The following is a 6278-nucleotide window of genomic DNA, read 5'->3' as shown; positions in this document are numbered from 1 at the left end:
TGGATCAAAACTTTTTACACCCGACCATTTTTTCACTTGTGCATTAAATATGTCCTAGTATTTTAGAAAATTGATTTGGTCCAATTTTGCAACAATTATTTGGGAGGTCCTTCACACAAAAAAACTCATTTCGGGCATTCAAAAAATGGAAAATGTATTTTCCGTGCAAAGAAAATGAAAACTCCCTTAGGCAACATTGTTTGGAATTCCAAGGTGCACCCTTGTGCAAAATATGAGATCATTTGAACAACCTATGCCAAGAATGTGGCCATAAGATTGATCATTTGTGCACAATATGAGATTACATGATTTTAACACATTATTTTTAGGCAACTATTACCTATTTAATTAGATGGTCATAACATCATACTGCATTGTGATTGGTCCGTGGATGTCTCACGCGGATCGTGCATCATACGCCGTCGGATGCTCGCAGATCCAACGGCCTGAAACCCTACCTCTGTCCTCTGGTCATTTTCCATCCCCGCCCCCCCGCGGGCATCCTTTCTTTCTTGACTCCCACAATTCGATCCAATCCTCTTCCCCGATCCCTCCCTCCACCTCGTCTCCCCCGATCCCACCGGCCGACGACGACCTCCTCTCAACCAGCCCCCACCCAGCCATCTCTCTCCCCAGCGTCCCCTCTCTCTCTCCCGTGGCGGCGCTCACCACTTCAACACCGTCAGCGACCACAACCACGGCCTCCACCTCCCCTCCCCTCCCTGGCTAGAGATCCACTCCCTCCCCCGACTCCTCTCCAATCCCGCCGCTGGCGGACTACCACCCCCACCGGCGACCTCCCTCCCTCCGTCCCTCCTGAGATCTACGGATGTGGCAACAGCGGCCGAAACCCACCCATCGCCCATGGATGGATGGGGCCGGGGCAGCGACGGCGGATCCGCACCCACCTTCTCTCGGGGGATCCTGCCGCGATGGCCCTGGTGATTAGCTACTGTATCGTCTACTGCTTCAACCACGACGCCGTCATCTACTGCTTCAACCACGATGTCGGTTCTTCGTCGACCTCCACCACGCGCGCTGGCATCCATCCATCTCCGGCCATGGTGACCGCGGATCTCCGACCATGATGGGTACGTCTGTCTCCCCCCTCTCTCACCCTTTCTGTCTGCCTCGAGGCCTTAATGTTTCGGTGTCATCTCTGCTCGTCATAGCTCCTTCATGCGGTGCGCGCATCGGTGGATCTGGCGCGCGCGAGGCAGTGGATCTAAGTTGCGAGTAACAACGGGGGTTGCGTAGTTGCGAGCTGGATTCGTTTATTTGGCGCATTTTCCCTCTCTGTTAATTGACGAGTGGTGGAGCAATTAAGAGATTTTTCTGTTCCAGACCTCACTGATATATTGGGACCTTGTTTAGTATTCATTGATGATCATAGTCTCAACTTTAAGCCAAGCAGATGATTTCCTCATGTAGCATCAATGAATACATGAGGAATTGTTGTGTCTCCTGGCAAGTTGTGTTAATTTCGTAGGGGTGTATACTGACCTTGTTTTGATCTTGCTGATGCAGGGTAAGGAGTTGAAAGGCGCAGATGGTCAGGCCTGCAATGAGTGCGCCCTCCTGGTCTGCCGCCCTTGCTATGAGTATGAACGTGAGGATGGCGTACAACAAGGAGTTGACGGCCTACTCAAGCGCCAAGGGAAGGTGGCAGGCTGGCAGCGCCACCAAGAGCCCAACACGAACCTCCAAGATTGAGTCCTACCTGTAATTCATGGATAAGGGTATTGATTAAGCTACTCCTTCCCTTCTGATTGATTAAAACGGCTGTTGATGCTGGTGCTAGATTGCTAGGCCGTTCTGATTAAGTTACTCCTTAATCTTAGTGCTTCAACCTCCAAGATCTACTAGTTTGCTTGCTGAAATGAATGCAGGCATTTCAATTCCTTATGTTTGTGCTCCCGGTTTTTGTCATAGAGCAAGGAATTCAGTATAAATTTAGGTGTACTTCAAGGGGTTGTCGTATGTCCAACACCAATTTCTGAAATGAATGTGGGTATTCCCTATCTTAGTACTCCAGGTTTTAGTCAATTGCCTGTTTACAGTGTTGTTTTCTTTTGAGATATTACCCTGCTGCAGAAAATTCAGAGAAAGAAAGTTAAAATTCAGAGTAGAACTTCATGAATGTACTGCTCTCATAAATTCACTTTAAGATTGGTGTTCTAGGCCAAGTTATTTAGCCAATTTGATGTTGTTCAGAATTTCTGAAAGTACTCCGAGCATGCAAGCTAATGTACCTCGAGCATATTGTTTTCATCAGACTAGTGTACCTTGAGCATGCAAAGTAAACACATGCTACTCCACTTGTCTATTTGTACAGAAACTTTCGTTTAAATAAACCGAGCAAATAAACCAAACGGTGCGAACACATTCTGTTAGGAAATTTGTCTACTCCACTTGTTTGACTGTATTGAAACCATTGTTTGCATGTTTCTAAAATACAGAGAAGAACACCCTGTGTTCTGGTAAAATATTTGTTGGCTATGATATGAAATTCCATGATGTGTGTGTTGTTTCAGTTTCTGTAGCTACAACAAAGTCCCAGTTTACTCTGTACTTGCTGCTGATGATTGCTGGCTAAATTTATAGTTGAAATAACAGTAGCCAAGGAGTAGATACAAGACGTATTTACCGTATTTTGCATCGAATGTTCAAAATCAATTTTGTTCTTGTTCTGTGAGTCAAATTGCACAAGATGGGAGTATCACAACATGCATATACTGAAGATGGGAGTATCACAACCTGAATGTGCAGTTTATGTAGTTTCTGTATTTTTTTTAACTCCACTTGTCTATTTGTACAGAAACTTTTGTTTAAATAAACCAAACAAATAAACCAAACGGTGCGAACACATTCTCTTCTGAAATTTGTCTACTCCACTTGTTTGTTTGTACTGAAACCTTTGTTTGCATGTTTCTAAAATACAGAGAAGAACACCCTGTGTTCTGGTAAAATATTTGTTGGCTATGATATGAAATTCCGTGATGTGTGTGTTGTTTCAGTTTCTGTAGCTACAACAAAGTCCTAGTTTACTCTGTACTTGCTGCTGCTGATTGCTAGCTAAATTTACAGCGGCGGTGTCGAGGAGGAGAGCAGCGGGCTGCAGCAGCCGCCGATGGTTTTCTTACTGGTTTTTTTTTTAAATGTCACAACTTACTATGCCGCTACCTAGTAAAAACCAACTTTGTCAGTACCCAGTAAAAACGAACCTGCTTTGCCACTAGCAAATAATGCACCATCTTGAATTGCAATTGATCCAATTCCCCTTGTTGCCAGAAATCAAAGCTTATGGCAGTGACCTACTGTTTGAGAGCAGCAGGGGCTTTGTCCTGGTATACTGGCCTAAATTTTGTTAACACATTGGTACTACTACTAGTGGTATTGTTGGCATGATAAATGTCTCGAATCTTGTTGTTTATGATTGGGAGCACAGTGGTACTGTTACAACATGTTGTTGATTTTTTATATAGAGTCAGATGATGTTGATTTTAGTACTAGTCAGACCTAAAATATTATTACCGTTTAAAGTGACCGTTTCTCCTTTTGTATGTTAGTTGGTTGTGCCCCTCTGCTGGAGGATCTCAGTCCAACTACTCTGGATGAATCTATGACATGGTGGACAAGGCAGTAGAAGCGTGTGACATGGAAGCCGAGGGAGTTGTTTTGTGGGATGAAGTGTTGGTAAAGACAACAAGCCCCGAGGATCTGCATATGCGTTGCAAGGAACTCTGCCGCAACCGTGGCCGGCTGTGCTTCTGCCTCGGCTACAAACCACCTAGGTGAGCTCTATCCCTCTCTATGGTGCTTCTGGTGGCCTTGTACTGGTGATTGTGGTGTTGTGCTCTGACCAGTGGCATGATTTACGCACTATGGCAATTTTAGGTTTAGGGAAAATATGCACTGTTGCTCCTGATGAAACCAATTGGCCACTATCGAGTTATCCTGCTATGTGTATGGATTTGTTTATGTGGATTTGGTCTAATCTATGTCCTCCTGTTGATCTACTGGTCCGTGTGTGTGTGTGTGTGTGGAGTAAAGTTGTGGTTTGTGCTTCTCCTTTGTAACATGATGAAACAAGCACCTGTAGCGTCTGAGTTAGTGGGTGTTTGTCTACATGGTAAAGCTTCTTTGCCATGTATTTCAGTAGGATGTGAACAATCTACTACATGCTCACAAAGCTATTGACTTAAATTTTTTGTTTCTTTGCTGTCAATGTTTGCCAAGCTATTTAAACGACGATGACAAACTGAAATCATGAATACTCATAGAGAAACTATTTGGTAATAACTATACACGTTATCGTTGAGTTTGTTGTGTGTTTATAGAATGACATGGTTGGCTAATTAAGCCCTGTCCGTGTATCTTTTAGAATTTGCTTCATTGGTAGCACATTCAGATATATTAATTAATTTTGTGCATGTTGGAGAATTTAGACGACGATAACAAACTGTAATCACGAATACTTGTATAGAAACTTGCACGACCATCTTGTTTAATTTTGTGATATTCCTCAATACAAGGAGCTAATCAGCTGCACTGTTATTCAGCTTTCATTGGCAATTTTAATTTCACTGAAATCATCTTTTCTTTTCTATGCTCATGTTCAAGCCTGGTAGTATTTTTTTTTTCCAAATGGTCTGTTTACTTGATTTATCTGTTGTTTGATTTTGCTCCATCAGCTTTCCTGATGTCCCTGTACATATATATGTTGGTTGTAATCTTCTTGAAGAATGCAAGTACTTGATATTCCATTCTGTTCTTGTAGGTGAATGGAACTCCGTTGAGGACTTCTACCCATGTTGAAGAGCAGCTAGCTTTTGTACTGGCAGAGCAGTCTATTTGTAGATCCCAATATTTATGATTGTGTGGATCTGGGTGAAGTTTGAAGTTCCTGGGTATGCAAGATTCGATGGTTAAACTGGTTGATGTGCTGTGAATGAGTGTATGGAGACTGGTTGTTGTGATGTGAATGAGTGTATGTAGTTTCACGTGTTCTGTTCTGTATAGCATATTGTAATAAACTTATTTTAGCTGTTATTAGAAGATTTTCATATGCTTTCTTTCTTCTGTCTGTTTGATATATACATATATATTGCTTATTAATAAGCTATGAAAAATATGACATTTGGGACCCATCTGTAAACTGGAGCTAAGAAAAAAAGCTGGAAATAAAAAAATAAATTGACTGCAAAATGTTGTGCGCTAGAAAATAAAAAGGCCAAATTGTAGGCTAGGCCCATGTATTTAACCGAAATTAACATAAAATACATATATTAAAAGGGCTTGCCTAAAAAATAATACATGGGCTAAATTACTGGGTCAGACCCATGTAGGCCGAATTGTTGGGCTAGGCCCATATAGAAAACCGAATTGGACCGGGCTGAATCTTGTGCCACATCAGATTGCCACGTCGGATGCCTACGTGGCCTGGGGAGACTGCTAGTGACCAAAACAAAACAATAGGCATATTTTGGTCGTAAACATCAGATTGTCACAGAGAAGGTCGTTAATTTTAGTTTACGACCGCTAGCTTTTGACCTTCTGTTTTTGGTCAAAAAAAGGTCGCAAATGAAAAACAATGACCTTTCAGTGACCAATAGTCAAGGTCACAAGTTGAAATATTTCTTGTAGTGAAGGTGAGCCATCAATCCTGTATTTGACGTCACAGCGGAACTCTCAATGAAAGCACCAATGTCGGTGTCAAAACCGGCGGATCTCGGGTAGGGGGTCCCGAACTGTGCGTCTAAGGTCGATGGTAACAGGAGACGGAGGACACGATGTTTACGCAGGTTCGGGCCCTCTTGATGGAGGTAATACCCTACTTCCTGCTTGATTGATCTTGATGAATATGAGGATTACAAGAGTTGATCTACCACGAGATCGTAATGGCTAAATCCTAGATGTCTAGCCTGCATGTTTGTGATTGCCTCTATGGACTAAATCATCCGGTTTATATAGCCACCGGAGGGGCCTAGGGTTGTACAGAGTCGGTTTACAAGGGAAGGAATCTACATATCCGAACGCCAAGCTTGCCATCCACGCAAAGGAGAGTCCCATCCGGACACGGGAAGAAGTCTTCTGTCTTGTATCTTCATAGACCATTAGTCTGGCCCATGTTACATAGTCCGGACGCCCAAGGACCCCTTAATACAGGACTCCCTCACTTTGCCTTTTTTTTCCACATCGGGTATATGAATCCTGACCCAATCATCTCCCCTATTAAATCCCCACCCTTTCCCAATTAACCACCCCGCTAATGGCTT

At 43.2% G+C, this 6278-nt stretch overlaps 1 long non-coding RNA gene across 1 annotated transcript; it reads left to right on the top strand.

Moving 5' to 3' along the window:
* Positions 1-532: 532 nt before the first annotated feature.
* On the top strand, positions 533-5075 carry LOC147957223 (uncharacterized). Its single transcript, XR_015611173.1, has 4 exons — positions 533-1091; positions 1528-1739; positions 3570-3794; positions 4781-5075. It is a non-coding gene; the product is annotated as an uncharacterized LOC147957223 (long non-coding RNA).
* Positions 5076-6278: the final 1203 nt, after the last annotated feature.

Source organism: Triticum urartu, chromosome 7A (assembly GCF_056163025.1).
Source record: "Triticum urartu cultivar PI428250 chromosome 7A, HENAU_Tu73, whole genome shotgun sequence".
Taxonomy (NCBI): Eukaryota; Viridiplantae; Streptophyta; class Magnoliopsida; order Poales; family Poaceae; genus Triticum; species Triticum urartu.
Note: the sequence above shows the minus strand (reverse complement) of the source record. Positions and strands in the feature narration are given on the sequence as shown.